Here is a 16,968-nt window from a genome sequence, read left to right as displayed (position 1 = left end):
AAGGTATAAGCAAAGCGCTTGGAGGCTACAAAGCCCTAAAATTCCCCGAAGACCTTCTGAAATGCACAATCCTAAAACATTAAAAAAAAACCAAAAAAATAGAATTCAATATTTTCCCAATTCTGCATGTGCCAACATCCTCTGCGTCATCCTGAATTGTGATTTGAACATTCCTTCCCCCTTGAGAGGAAATGGGCCCCATTTCATCCACACTTTGCAGCAAATGTGGAAAACAAACCTAGATTTTTTCATGTCTAAGCCACTTGCATCGATGAACAAATTGTCCCACTTTCACCACACAATACAAATAGATAGTCTGGTTTCTTAAGTTCTTCACAACAACCTCCACCACTTGATCACTGTGGAGTGAATTAGTAACTTCTAGATTCAACTCTATATGATTGATTTCCTCTACAACATCTGCAATGTCTAGTAAAGGAGGGAATTAAGGCTTCAACAACTCTATATTGAAGACTGGATGAATACCCAAAAATGATGGTAAGTTAAGTTCAAATGCATTTTCACCAACTTTCTTGATGATCTTCTAGGGACCTATTGATGTGAGTTTTTGTACAACTACATAACATATTAGCAATTGAATATCTAATACAAAGGATCAAACACACAATTCCTCTCTTGAAAAGTTAATGCTCATGGGACATGAGAATAACTCCAATGTTTCTTACACCTATGGATACTCGCTCAATTTATCGATGTGATTTGTTGGTAATCACGTTTACGTTATTCATTCAAGGATGACGGGTTTTTTTGGTGAGGTGGTGATGATTTTGTATTAGTGTCAGGTGATGTTGATGGTGACAGTGATGGTGGAGGATGTCGCGCCAGATAATGTTGATTGCACGAGGAGGCAATAATGCTTCTAATGACTTCTACCTTCCTAACTTTCTTAGAGTGAAATTTGACTACTCAACTACTCGCTATTCTACTCCTACTCCTATGAATGGAAAGATTAGCAAATGGACGGGGATCAAATCTAATGAAAGTTAACTAGCAGCTCCACCTCCATAGATGCAATGATTCAGATGAAAAATAAACTAGTTTACCACACAAGGCTTCCCAACAAGCCACTAGGATGCTAGTGGCCTAGTATTGATCCCTATCAAACATCTACTAATGCTACCATACAACTATCCATCTACTTTACTCTCACTTAACAACTTGAAATGCAACCAGCTTTAACAACTTGAAAAGAAATTTTACTCTAACTATTTGGAAGTAGAAACCAGGCAATAATACCAAAGGCTCTTATTCACTATGCAAGTCACAACAATGAGAAAGAAATAGTGAATTTTGGCATTATCTTTGCAACAATTTTTTCCGACTATTACAAATGAGAGCAAATGGCCTTATATAGAGGCCAAAATGTACAACCGATGGTAGAGATAAAGAGGCAAAACTGATGATCCGGATTGGATCCTAGGAACTCTAATTAGGATTGCCACCCCATCGGCCAATGAGAAGACGCCACCTTGTTAATGGACCAATGAAAAAAGTGGAAAGTGGCAAACAATGAGAAGGCACCAAAATGGTGGCCAATCAAAATTAGACACTTGTCCTATTCTAGAAGAAAGAGAAATTGCCACTTGGGGCTTACATCAAATGATCTTCTAATATAAATCTCCCTTTTTCTTTCGTTCTTTTAGCTAAGGCAATGAACCTAGCTAGCCTTTCGTTGACTTCCTCCAAGGGAGGGCAAGATGTATGCTTTATCTTGAGCTCTATCGATTTCATTACGCTGCTTGCTGCATGTAGTGTCTTCTCATGATCCTTCTCATATTCTTTTGCAAATCCGATAAAGGCATTGAGGGAGGAAAGGGTGTTCAAATATTTCTTCTTAATAGCAACCTTTCCTAACTCATCCAATCTTGATCCAAGTCTTGTCTCATTGATGTCCTCTTCTTTGATGTCTTCAAAAATGACGGATTTACTAATCAAATCAAACCTAGATGCACATTCCATAACCAACTCTGGACAAGGCAATATAAGAGGAAAAGCTGCTACGTGTACAATTCCGCTTCTATATATCTTCTTTGCCAAGGGGGATTGTCCTTTCTTCAATCTATCCTTTACCTGTAGCATATTTACTGTTCCGACATTGGTATTGGTTATTTGCCTCATTTTCGAGAAGAAAGTTGTTTTGGGCATCATATCCTCTGTCTTTCTTAGTGTTTGTTCCATTAGGGTTCTTGCTTGCACTAACATCTACCACCTTGTCAACCCATGATGGGATGGTGAAGTGGTGGATGATGAATGTGAGAAGAACCAAGGGAGACAATGTCTAGACAAAAACGAAAGAGAGAAATCCGCTTAAAGACCCCTTTCAACTCTAAATGATTTGAAATTACCTTTACCAATAGCCGGGTCTTCTTTTTGGAATTTAGGATCAAACTTGAGAATTTCAAATCCCTTGCAAACCTTGATGTCCTAGCTGGAAAAAATCAGAATTTAGTGTTCTCGGAATTGTCCACCATTTACCCAAAATAATTAGACCTTTGATCACAATGACGACCTCCAAATGAAATTGCCCAAATTAGGGCAGAAATCGCAGCTTCCAAGCAAAAATCAGACCTTGCAAAAAAAATCACCTAGCAATGGAAAGTTTTAGATCTGCCCTCCAAAAGTCACCTAGGGCATAAATCACAGCCCTAATAGAAGGAGAAAATCACCCAACAATGCAAAATCTGCCTACACAAAAAATCACCAAGGTCTGCAAATGTTTACAATTGCAAGCAAAATTGCCCAACAATGAAAATCTGCTCTCCCAAGAGAAATTGCCAAAGGATATAGAGCTGCTCCAAGTCAAAATCGCTAACACCATGAAGAGGAAGAGTGAGAAGTGAGGAGAAAAGGGGAAATAGCTTCCTCTTATACCCAACTTGCCTCTCCTTCCTAGCTGGCTGGCCAACTAGGACCTTGGAAGCAAGAAAATATTAATTAGAACACCAAAATTGGCCTCCAATTAAATGCTTGGCCAAATATTAACTTTGCCAAGATGAAACTTACTTTTTTGAATTGCCAATTAGACCAAAATTGCAAAAAAAAAGTAAATAACGCCTTGGAGATGCTAAATATTTCCATTTATTGATGATTTAGCCATTAATATGTCATTATAATCAGATTTTGGCTAGCCAAAAGCCATTTTTCAATATTAACTTACCAATTTCATTAAAGGCTTAAAATATTTTCAAGGCAAATTTAATCCATTTAATGCCAATTTTTGCAATTCAATTCAAATCAATTTTGCTAAGCAATTTTAATTTTTTAACACATAAAATTATTTCTCTAAAGTCTAAAATCAATTTTGCAACTTGATTTCATCATCAAAAAATTTTTTTAAAAATTTAAGATTTTCCAAAAAAACCCAAATCTAACAAAATTTCACTTTTTTGAAAATTATCCAAATTCATACAATCATATCCAAATTTTCAAAAGAAATTGTCTAAGTACAAATTTTACGATTTTATCCTACCAAGCATTGTTCTTTGAAATTTGTCCTGCCCAAGGATGAAATTGGTCATTCTGGAAAATCAAGCTTAAAACTGGTTGAAAATGAGTCTAACCATCTCCCCACTGGCCCTGAAGGTGTCCAAGATTTAATGTTTTCAAAAAAAAAAAAATCGAATCAAAAATTTTTTTGGACAACTTCAAAAATTTGCCAAGGCAATAAAAAAAGGGGGGGTCCCAAAGTTTTGGGGCGATGGTGTGAGAACCTCACAATAGGACCATAACAAAGAGGGGGAAGCTTCCTATGAGGGCCTTGCAATCATTCCATTTGAAAATGCAACCATACCTTATACCCAACTTGGAGATATGAGGATTCTAATGATCATCATGCTTGTGTTTATACTTCTTAGTGGTCTGCTCTAAAATTTCATGAACTTGCTGCTGCAAATTATGAATTTTATTAATCAACCTCATCACTTTTTTATTAATATACCTCATCACTTTGTCCTTCTCCTTATCCAAGCATGGTACCAAGTCAGGTTGCAGCACTAGTATAGAAGCATTTATTGGTGTTAAAGGCTGATATCCAAGACAAACTTCAAATGGGCTATGGTCAGTTGAACTATGAATTGTCCTTTTGTAGCTATGTTGCACATATGGAAGGCTCTCATCCCATGTACAGGGATGTTATGAGTGATAGATACGCAGAAATGAGTTATCATTTGATTGACAACCTTTGTTTGACCATCTATTTGAGGATGGAATACAATGGACTTTGTTAATTTTGTGTCCATCATTGCCCATAATAAAGACCAAAATTTACTAAGAAACCATCCCTATCTGAAATAATGCTTCTTGGTAGCCCAAACATGCTCAAACAAGAGTTTTGCAATTGCTTCTGCAATGATTGCCTTTATATAGACCACCAAGATTGCCATTTTTGAAAATCTATCTACTACAACATATACACAATCATGCCCCTATCTAGTGGTAGGAAGACCAAATATAAAATCTATAGAAATTAAGTGCCAAGGTTTTTATGGAATGGGAAGTGGCAAATATAGACCAAGCTTACAATTTAGAGGCTTTGCGATGGCACATGTTGTACAAGCTTGAATTTATGTTAGCACATCATTTTTCATTTTTGACCAGTAAAATATCCTTGAAGAATAGCAATAGTTTTACCTATTACAAAACAACCTACAACCTTATTGTAGTAAGCTTCCCATATCAATTTCTTATGTTCTACCTCATGCACACAAGTTTGGCTGAGATGACAAAACATTCCACCTTGCAAATAATAATCATTCACATGTTTACCTTCCACAGCTGAGTGTATACCTCACCAAATTCATTATCATATCCATACAAGTGAGCCCAAGTTTATGTTTCGTGACCACATGATTCTAACATTATGCTTATTCCTCCAATTAGAAGCCTGCTCAAACAATTTGCTACCTTATTGGTGCTTCCTTTCTTATGGCGAATATTGAGATGAAATTGTTGAAGATAACTTTGTTGCCTTTGGTGCCTATCTTTTTGCAATTTGCCTTGTGTTTGCAATTATTTTAGAGCTTTGTGATCTATGTGGATGATAGTTTCCTTTCCCAAAATATAATGCTTCCATTGCTTGCAAGCTTGAACAATAATATATAATTCTTTATCATAGGTGGGATACCTACACACTGTATCAAAAAAAGTCTCACTATGGTAGGCAACCGGATGACCATGTTGCATGAGGACTGCTCCTAGGTCATATTCTGATGCATCAATTTGTATTTCAAAAGACTGTTGTAAATCAGGAAGAGATGAAACTGGTGCAGAAAATAACCTTTGTTTTAACTCCTCGAAATACTATTATTGAGCACCTATCCACTTGAATTTTTCTTGCACTCCTCCTTGTAATTGATTTAAAGGCCAAGAAAAATGTGAAAACCCAAACACAAATCTGCGATAAACGTTAGCCAACCCCAAGAAGCTACACAACTCTATGAGATTCCTTGGAGCAGGCCAGTCTTTAATTATTTGTATCTTTTTAGGGTCAACATTAACACCCTCATTGTCAATAACATAACCCAAGTATTCAATACTTTGCATACCAAAAGAGCATTTTTCCTTGTTCGCATAGAATCCATGGCCTTGCAAGTAGAAAATACCTATTCCACATGTTACAGATGTTCTTCCAAGTTTTGTTGAGAATGAGAATGTCATCTGTTAAGGTTGTAGCTTTTGTTGGATTGATTTTATCATGAGATACCTTGTTGATGGTAAATTATCTTTAAGATAAATATCTTATATATAATATATATTATATGTAATATAATATATATTATATATATTACACATTATATATTATATATATTACATATTATATATTATTACCAATAATATATTACATATGTTATTAACATATTAATACTACATATATTATTAAGATTACATATATGCTTAAGATGAGTTACATATATGGTTATTTATATTACTATTATATTAATATGTTAACTAGTGATGTTTAACCGTAGAGACATGTCTCTTCATCAAACATGTCTCCTCTCATTTATGAGTCCTCAAATCTACATTTGGAAAATCATCAATAACAATGGCTATGATTCTACATTTGCACAAACAATCCTAGAAATTAACATGGTATCAAAAACAAATTGCAAATAAAGACTACAAGACTAATATTCATGCAAAGTCCATCATATATGAAATTGAGAGAATAATCAACACAAATAACTGTAACTTAAGATCGATACATTTTTGTTGCTTGAAAGTAAAGGAAAACTAGCACATGGGTGAAACTAGGCCAATCCACTATCAGATAGGACAAAGAGAGAACGAAGAGCACAATCAATGTACAGGCATAGACTTTGGAGTAAAACCTATAAAGATAATGCAATGTTTTAATGTCAGTTTTGACCTCGGTTTGAATAAAAGCCCGCATATATATCATTGGCAATGGTTGGCTGAATAATTTCAATCACCGTTTCAGTGGACCAACGACATTGAATGAATAGAGAGGACAATAAATAATTAAGAGAGCAATTCCCAAATAACAAATTGGCCAGACTAAAAATATATAAGAAAGAATCACGGTTCAGAACTCAAACAATCACTAATTTCCAAACATTTGTAATAGATAGTGACTTAGACATTTGGCATACGAAGGAGAGACTAATAGTAAGTACACTCAAGAATTGTGTCGATTCAAATCTGAAAACCAAGAATCAAAAATCAGATAGAAGTATGATAATCTGCACAAATATCACCAACAATGTGACTTTGGAAATTATCTACTTCCACGTTAGCAACTATCATGAGGAGGGGCTTGTCAAAGGATGAGGAATCAATATTAAGATCATCGACCCCTCTATGAAAGAAGACAAGCTGCCACATTGGATATTGCATGAATCGAATAGAACGTATGAAGTCAGCATTTTGTGTGTCAGTGTTATAGTGAGGAGGGTCCATTAAAGACATGGGTACCTAATACCATCAAGCAATTGGAGGTAGTGAAAAGTATTTTGATCACGAGTGGAAAAGGGGATAAGAGGGAGGGATCCTTATCTATAAACTGTCATTGCAGAAGTTGTATTGATACAAGACTCATTGTTCTTATGTTTTGTTCATGACCGATTGTGCATTCATAATTGTTCATTTACGGGAGACACTTCCTTTATATTTTATGTCTATCATTATCACCGAATAAGCACGATATGGATTACTATATTAGATGACTAGGCATTTTGTGTGGACATTACAAAAGAATTTTAAACATACATTTCCAGGTGAGCTATCTCATGTGCCACGAGAGCAAAGAGGACCCACCCCATGCAAAATTAATGAGAAAATAATGAGAGACATACACAATAAATCATGGTTGGTCGAATATGAAGGTGACAAAGATGAAAGCAAATCAGTATAAGTTGGTCTCCCATAAAGGAAAAGTGTAAATATGGAGTGATTGAGTTTGAAAAGTCACAACCTTTGTGTGAAAAGAGGAATTCAATTTGAAATCCATGTATATCATACGAGGTGCACATTAAGAGGAAGGGTGCTAATAAACGAAGGCAACAACTCATATAATCACCACATTTGAAATGAATTTATAAGTATTTAATATGTCACTCACGATAAGAGAAGGTAAAGAATATAAAGTCATGAAGGGCCACCAAAATGAAACCTAAAATTATAGGAGGTCAAACAAGTGAGGTATGTTATGTAAAGGTAACTTGTTTTATTAATACAAAATTTGTTTTTATTTGTTAAACGAGTTTATTATATAACTTTTCTTATATATATATATAGAAGATGGAATATATGCTTGTATATTTCAATTAGACATTTATTTAAACTATTCTCTCTTCTTTTTGTATTTCTATACATACTATATGAGATATGTGCCTTGATCTTTTCCTCTATTATGTTATTGCAGGAAGAGGGAGATTGAGATTCAGAGGGAGCCTGACATGTTATTAGAGGCAACCTTGAAGGAGAGGGAAAAGACTGAGGATGTTATTTAGTTAACCTTCAGTGAACTTGGTCTTATTGATTAAGAGGGAGTTAACAATGTTGAGATGGATTCTCTAATGTTGATAGCATAATTTTAGTGATAAGGAAGTATGAAATGGGAATGCAAATTCAATGAATAAGAATGTACATTTACTGTCAAAATAAGATATTCATATAAACTACCACCTTAAAAAATCGAGAGCGAAAACTTTATTTCAATTAATACAAAAGGTGCTAGGCACCGTGGGCCCACCTTTTGAGAGACAACTTACTAAGGAGAGGGTTCATCACAGTGGTAGCTAAGATAGGAAATATGTGATTTAGTTGAACAAACATTTTGTTAATAGGGTGGATATGCATTGAGATCTCAAATAGATTACAAGCTTACTCCTAAAGCAAATTGGTCAAAATTCTCCGACTCCATAAAATGAAATGAGTGGAAATAATAATATTCAATGTTTCCACTATCTAACTAGCTCATCAAGGTCTTTAGCTCATTTTGGACAGCAAGGGCAACACAAATCAGTTTGGATAAGTGGATCAAGCATTGTCTAAGATCATCTCGAATAAACAACCCGACAATTGAAGAGGGTCTTGGTTGGGAAGGAATCATTGGGCCACACATAACATGAGAGCACGGATATGGGTTTTTTTAGATCTGATATTTGGATCGGTTTTTTTTACTTGCAGAAGGGGTAGATCTTAGATTTGGGGAAATCAACATGAGAGATGATGCCAAAGGAATCCATATTTCATCTTATGCAAAATCATTCAACAATATAAGAATGAGTGGGAATTTTACATTGTGGGGGGCATAATAGTCAATGTTCCATTCCCACTTGAACCTTCTTTAGAGGGGAGATGTTCCACATACAATCTAAGAAGACAATTTCTATATCTTCATGTGCAGATAAGTATTCTTATCTTTTACATTTATCTACTCATTGTAGTCTCTCTCTTATTTGTGATTCTATACATACTATAAGGGTTATTTGCCTTGATCTTTTCCGTTCTATTTGAGTATACTCTTACAAGAGAAGAAGGTTAGTACTTTACATATGCTACCAAATATTGTGCAGACTCAAGTTAATGTATCGTACCTCCAAATACCCCAATCATCAAGATGGATAAAGTGAGGCTCTTAAAGCGAACATCTTTGATGATAGACATTATGAAATTCTTCTACATTAAGAAAGAGTATGACACTTCTTCTAAAGGTAACCCAAGAGCTTAGAAGATTGATACACAGAGGGAGTCTAGAAATACATGTGGGTAACTGCATGATTTTATTGGGCCACTCCTATAAATATCATGAGGAAGTGATGCCTTATCACTAGAAAATTAGATATCGGATTCAGAGTGAATCTGACAAGAATCCTTGGGGAAGAGAATCTCTAACAAAGTAACTACTGGACCTGACTTCCCAAGATCATTGTTCAGAGGGAAAAAATTTAGAGATACAATCCTTTGAGGATGATATCTTTTTTATGGGGAGAAATTGAAACTCCTTGTAATGCTTTCTTCTCTGTGAGAAAAGTTACGGTGAAAGCCTTTATACCACCCTCTAACTAGGTTCATGGTGGTTACTATTTCACATATGATATGTAATGAAAGGTGACAATTTTTCATTAACATATATGAACAAAAGGTAACCATTATAAGATGACGATCTTATAAATGGTAGACCTGTTATCATGACAGACTTCATTAGATTGTTGTACCAAAGTGCTAGAAATCATGTAACGAACAGACAAAAGGTAACCATTGTAAGGTGGTGATCTTATAAATGGTAGACCTGTTATCATGGTTCTTTGGGCCGGATCTTGCCAAACACCATGATAACCAACTTGTTTTGGTTCTTTGGGCTAGATCTTGTTGGACACCATAGTTACTACTATAGACCACACTTAAGGTGGTGTTTTAAAGTTATGGAAATTGCTTCAATTGTGTGTTATGAAAGGTGAGAAGTTTAGCCTCATAGTGAATTGAATATCATACTTGTTGTCAGTAAAATGTATAATGTAGCCGACGGGTAGAATAGTATCCGAACGGGCGCGTGACGCTTGAGTCACCCCTTCGGAAAGGTATATGTATACGTCCGAGATGGACTTTGGAATCATCATAGATCATTGTAGTCATTGTAATCGGATTGTAATTTGCAAGTGCATACATGAATAAAGTACCTGTTCTGAATTGAATCGTGTTATACATGTGTTGAACCTCTTAGCCTATGCGGTAAACATTTGGCGTCGTTGCCAGACGAACCTGGAACAAAGGAATGATATGAAGATTGATGCCGAATTTGCCAAACAAAGATCGGAATAAGGTGAAAGATAAGAATGAACTAAGTATAGCAAAAGAAATTTTAATTTTAACACAGCAAGCAGAACGCAGACAGAGACTTCAGCAGATTGCCGAGGGGCACCAAAGGGGTGAAGAGGCACAGACGGAGGGAGTGCACTCACCTAGTAGGCTGAGGAGTGCCGAGGAATTGTTGGAAGAAACTCGACAACGCTTGAATTTGGTGGAGGAAACAAGGGAAGAAATCCTTAACCTGTATACGCCGAGGGGAGAGTGTCCGAACGGAAGGGAAGCAACTCGCACGACTCGGAGTGCCGAGGGAGCACGAGCGTGGAGGGATCTCTTCGTTCTTGATACACCAGACAAACGGATACAGGCGGAGAATAGAACATCACTTGAAGACTTTTCACCAGACAACGCGGTTGTTGGGAACAAGACTGTTGTCCAGAATAGCGCGGGAAGACAGAACAGCACGGGAGTCCAGAATAGCACGGGAACACAGAATAGCACGAGAATACAAAACAGCGCGGGAATACAGAACAGCGCGGGAGTCCATAACAGCGCGGGAGCTCAGAACAGGGCGGGTACACAAGTACCTCAAAATCCAAGACAAGTAACGATGGCTGGCCCTAAAGAAAAGTTACCCAAGTTTCACGATGATGGTTCAGCAGACCCTATCAGACATTGTAAAACGTGTGAAACCATATGGATGGCAAATGGTGTGACAGATGAGGATGATTGGGTAAGACAATTTCCAGCGACCCTACGGGGTGTGGCGATAGACTGGTTTTCTGACACTAGTCCTCAGAAACTTAATACATGGGAGAATGTTAAAAAAGAATTTATAGAAGAATTCAGATTACTCCGAGATGATAATGAAATAGTGGCAGAAATCTAGAGCACCAAACAAGGAAAGAATGAGACAGTCCGAACCTATGCCAGGCAACTAAAGGAATTGATCGGAAAGATGGAGAGTCAACCAGCGGATGGGTTGAAAAACGGTGGTTCGTGGAGGGGCTATGGCCGGCTCTTAAAAAGAAAATGAAAATTGTACCACCATCATCGTACACCGATGCATACACTCGTGCCATGGATTTAGAAAGTGAACAGAAAACAAGTAAGAAGAAGAAACATAAGTCCTCTGATTCAGATGATTCATCCTCGAAGAGTAGTAGTAGTGATGAGGAATCAAACAAGAAGGTGAAAGCGCTACAAAAAAACATGCTGCGGATGATGAAAGAATTCAAAAATTTGAAAAAGAATCCAGATACAGTAAAAGGAGAACTGTGGTGTACAGATTGCAAGGAGGACAGACATACGAAGGGTCCATGCCCGAAGAAGCAGTTTTGTGACATCTGCCAGGTGGCAGGGCATTCCCTAAAAGAGTGCCCGTTTAACTTGAAAGCAAAGGGACACCAGCAGGTGTTACTCACACAGGAAGCGTCGAACAATAGCAACAACACGGGCAATGATGCAACTTCAGGTGGCTATCGAAATAATAATAGACGCGGATGGGGTGGAAACGATAACAATAACAATGGAGGCCGGAGTAGAATACAATATGATGCGAGTGAACGACCGATGATACAGTGTCGGGCATGTAATTTTTGGGGTCACTTTGCGAGGGACTGTACTACAAAAGAGACGCCGCAACTACTATGCAGATGGTGTGGTCCGGGGGACCATGAAGATTCAAAATGTCCAAAGCAAGGCGTAAATTTATTAAGTATTGGAACATGTGATGAAAACGTGTTGGCGATCACGCGGGAGCAGGTGAGGAAGGCAAAATATCCGAATGCGAAAGAAGAGGAGAGGTTACAAAAAGCCCGAACAGAGATAGAGAAGCAGATGAGAGAGGAGAAGTCACAAGTAAAAGACACTATGGAAACTTTGAAAAGAAACTTGGCGGAACAAGACATGGTGAAACAGATAATGCAAATGGAAGTACCAATTAAATTAAATGATCTTCTTCTCACCATGCCACAGTTACATACGGCTATTATAAATATGACACCGTCCCCGAGAGTAACGGAGGAAGCAAAGGATAGTACGGAAACAACCATTGCAGCAGCAACAGATCCGATGTTACTAGCACTTACGACAGGTAGACATCCAGCAGTGGTGGAGATAGGCATTCTGGGTACGGTGCTAACAGATACAATAGTAGACGGAGGATCGGGAGTGAATGTGATGCCAGAAGATATCTGGAAAAAACTCGGACAACCAACACTATGGCCACCCACCTTTCAGTTACTTACAGCAGATCAACATGGGATAAAACCCTTGGGCACTCTAATGGCGCAGCCGGTAACAATTGGGACACAACTATTTTTACTGGATTTTGTAGTTATTCCATTAAAGAGAAGAGGGTACGACACCATCCTAGGACGGGGGTGGCTGGTGCAAGCTAAGGTAAAGCATGATTGGAAAAGGAACACCCTGTCAATGGAGAAGGGAGGTAGGAGATTTATAATCGATTTGCATACACAGATGGTAGGAGAAGAAGCCGCGTCGTCGGACTCAGAAGGATGTGGCAAGAGTGATGACGAAGGGAAAAAGAGGATGGAACCAAATGATGAAGGGGTGCTGAGAATAAAAGGAGGGTCAACTGATGACGACCTAGATTCAGTAAACAGATTGCTACATTGGCAAATGGAAGATTATGAAGTCTTTTCGAGTTGCAATATTTTGAGTGTCGAGGAAGGAAAAGAAGGCCATAAGTTTCCGAAGGAGTACAGTGAACTAAAGGAAGGAGAAGCACAGGTCGATGAAACACTAGCCCATACGTTCAGTAAAGATAAACCGATGAAGTATGAAGAGCTAACGGTGAAAACAATGAACTTGGGTGATGAGGAAAATCCAAAGAACACTCTTGTAGGAGATGATTGGAACCTAGTATTGAAGGCAGCAGCTTGGACGTATAGAGACTTAAAAGGAGTACCACCAGAGCTATGTGTCCACCGGATACCATTAATTGAAGGTGCGGTACCCGTACGGAAGCGGCCGTACCGAAGGAATAAGAACTATGTAGAATAGGCCGTGGAAGTTGCACAAAATAGGTGGAAGGTATGGCATTAGAGACATTTAAAATTAAACAGGTTTCAACTTGGTCAGTTAGTACTAAAGTATAATGGACGAAATGAAATAAGGCCTGGAAAATTTAAAGTTAAATGGGTTGGACCATATAAGATACGAGAAGTTGGATATAACGGAGCAATTAAATTGTGGACACTGGACGGAAAAGAAATACCAGATGCCGTAAATGGATCAAAGTTGAAAATACATCGGGAAAGCAAGGATCCTCTGTGCGCAAGGAAATGAACGAAGAAAAGATATCTGTAAATAATGTAAATAATGTACATATGTATAATATTAAAGCCGAATATAGTTAAAAAATCAAGTGATAAACTGTAAAAGTATGAAGTGATAAAATGAAAGATGAAGCATAAAACGTATTAGAATTCTGGAGGAACAAAAGCCTATAGTACGACTATAGAAAACATCATCAGATGAAAAGTATGCAGAAAATGGAGCAAAATAACAAAATGATAATAAAGGGAGGAAATTTTAATAAAGTGAGTTCAGAAAGAATTGAAAAAGGAGTCCTTAATGATTGTACGGCCTTCCTTTATGACCGTACAGACTCGAGCTTTGTAATGCAAAGTTAAAAATATATATAATACTATACTACCTTAAAGTAATAAAGTTGTAAATTATGACAAGAAAGGACCGTACGGCTGTTGATGCCTGGAGAAAACTAATAAAGGACCGTATGGCCCCTAGGAGACTATAAAAGAAGACCGTACGTCAGACCCAGCATAGAAGAGTGAAATGAAAGACCGTACGGCCCTTGGAGACACAGGGAAGCTGAATGGAAGACCGTACAGCCTGAGAGAGACAGAGGAGAGCTAAATGGAAGACCGTACGGCTTGAAAGAAAACAAATTGTAAAAGGATGACCGTACAGCCTGAAAAACTCACATAGGCTGGAGATATAAGCCCGTATGGTGAAGAGTAGTGACCATACGGCCTTGAGGTTTTTTGTTTAGTTTATAAATGAAACCGTACTAGACCATACTGTCCTGTACGGAAGATAGACCGTACGACCTCTAGTGAAAAGATGATACCGTACGATGGAATAGCGAAGGATACAAAGAAAGACCGTACGGTCCTAAGGTAAGTCGAAACACAAAGAATCATTGATGTCCATATGGCCCAGAACATAAGCAAGGAATAGCGTAAGAAGACCGTATGGCTTTTCCGTACGGATTGGGCAACCAGAGGAAAGGGAAGAAGGTCGTACAACGTACGACAAGGGAGAAGCTGGGACAACTATACGAAGGGTATCAGGAAAGGAAGAGGAATTGCTGTAGCCGATTCACAAAGCAAGTTTGCAGGAAAGAGGATGTGGAAGAGCAAGCAAAAAACAAAAAAACGACGACAGATTGAAACAGTTCGGAATGAGTAATGCATGATGCCAAAGGGAAGGGTAGACATAAGCAGTTGCCAGAAAGAGTGTGGAATCGGAAAAAAATGACAGAAATGGTGTGTTCCGTGCAGTTTTGTGTGGGTTTCGAAGTGCTAATTTGGTCTTGGCAGCGAGGGGCGTGGCACCTCGACCCCGCCCTGTACTGCCCTAGGACCCTGCGGGGGCGCTGCCCCTAGACCCCCAGTCGTTGCGGATATCAGTCATGGCAAGTGTGACCAGTTGATGAGACCTTGAGCTGTTGTTGTAGGCATGAGTGTTTGTGTGTCAGAGGAGGCACTTGGAGTAGGTGTTGGGCATGAGGCTGTCTTGGTGGATGTGTAGAGAGCTCGGGAGGAGCTGATCATCCAGTTGAAGGTAGTATGGCGACACTTGGCTCAATGTAACCAGGAGTTGGAAACAAAGCAAGCAGCACAGGTGGCTATCAAGGTCAACTAAGGAGATAGTATTGTGTTAGCAGAGGCTACAGATACAACGTGGGTTGGAGACCAGTTTGGTGCAGGCATAGGATGAATGTGAAAGTGATGCGATAGAAACGGATCTATCTTGTTGTAGTTAGTCAATTAATGTATTTTGTGGTTAATTTGTCTCAGATATTTTGTAATTGTCGTCCGGAGACGACCTCTCTTTTGGGGGGGGATGATGTTATCGGTAAAATGTATAATGTAGTCGACAAGTAGAATAGTATCTGAACAGGCAGGTGACGCTTGAGTCACCCCTTTGGAAAGGTATATGTATACGTCCGAGATGGACTTTGGAATCATCATAGATCATTGTAGTCATTGTAATCGAATTGTAATTTGCAAGTGCATACATGAATAAAGTACCTGTTCTGAATTGAATCGTGTTATACATGTGTTAACTTCTTACCCTATGCGGTAAACAATACTAAGATGATATCTCTTCATATTCTTGAGAGCATAATGTGTTCTATAAATCGTCCCTAGCTAAGAGGGAGTGTTAAGGTTGTAGCTTCTGTCGGATTGATTTTATCATTAGATACCTAGTTGATGGTAAATTATCTTTAAGATAAATATCTTATATATAAAATATATATTATATATGTAATATTATATATTATATATATATTATACATTATATATTATTATATAATAATATATTAAATATATGGTTAACATATTAATATTACATATATGTTTAAGATGAGTTACATATATAGTTATTTATATTACTATTATATTAATATGTTGACTAATGATGTTTAACCGTAGAGACATGTCTCTTCATGAGACATGTCTCTCATATTTATGAGTCCTCAAATCTGCATTTGGAAAATCATCAATAATAATGGCTATGATTCTACATTTGCAAAAAAGATCCTAGAAATTAACATCATCTAGATATACAACTACAAAAGAATCAATGAATGGCCTAAGCACATCATTCATAATCTTCATGAATGTGGTTGAAGCATTTTTGAGGTTAAACAATCATTCAAGTCCCTCCTTAACTTTAAAAGCAGTCTTCCATACATCTGTTGGATCAATTGGTACTTGATGGTACCCAAACTTCAAATCAATTTTAGTGAAAAAAATTGCCCCTCTAAGCTGATCCAAGAGATCATCTATCCGAGGAATTGGATATCTATTTTTCACGATGATCTTAATAATTTATAATCAATACAAAGTTCCCATGTCCCATCCTTTTTCTTTGCAAGAACAATTGGGTTACCATAGGGACATGCACTTGTGCAAATATGTCCTTTCTAAATTAATTCTTGTATCTACCTTTTTATTTCATCATTTTCTAATACTAATCTGCCATATACTAGCTCATTAGGTAATGGAGTTCCTGGTATCGAATCATTGTCTTAACTTGGTAGTGTGAGGGTACCCCTATTGGTAACTCAAACACATTCTGATATTTTGTTAAAATTTGATCCACTGACCTTTGTTGTTTTGTTGTAATGGTCATAGTGGCATGGGAATCACATTATTTTTTTGGTTCCTTAAGATGGATCATTAATAACACAAATGTACCATTTGGGGCTATTAATTTTCTAAATTCTTTTGCTGAAAGATCCCTGATGGATGCCCTTGCTGATCTGCTGTAATTTTTAAATTAATAAACTACATTTTCCTGTGATTTCTTTAATGGTCTTTGAGAATAGATAGAAGTTGCAGAAGGTTTTGTTTTTGTTTTGTGTTTTTTGATAGTTTTCACAATAGTAATGAATAATGA

At 37.5% G+C, this 16,968-nt stretch overlaps 1 protein-coding gene across 3 annotated transcripts in view; it reads right to left on the bottom strand.

Annotated features, from left to right (window-relative positions):
* LOC149533763 (uncharacterized) overlaps positions 1-16,968 on the bottom strand; it is a 147,787-nt gene that overhangs the window by 53,094 nt on the left and 77,725 nt on the right. The window lies entirely within an intron of this gene.

This window comes from Cupressus sempervirens, chromosome 10 (genome assembly GCF_028749045.1).
Source record: "Cupressus sempervirens isolate cs-2001-9-10 chromosome 10, ASM2874904v1, whole genome shotgun sequence".
Classification (NCBI taxonomy): Eukaryota; Viridiplantae; Streptophyta; class Pinopsida; order Cupressales; family Cupressaceae; genus Cupressus; species Cupressus sempervirens.
Note: the sequence above shows the minus strand (reverse complement) of the source record. Positions and strands in the feature narration are given on the sequence as shown.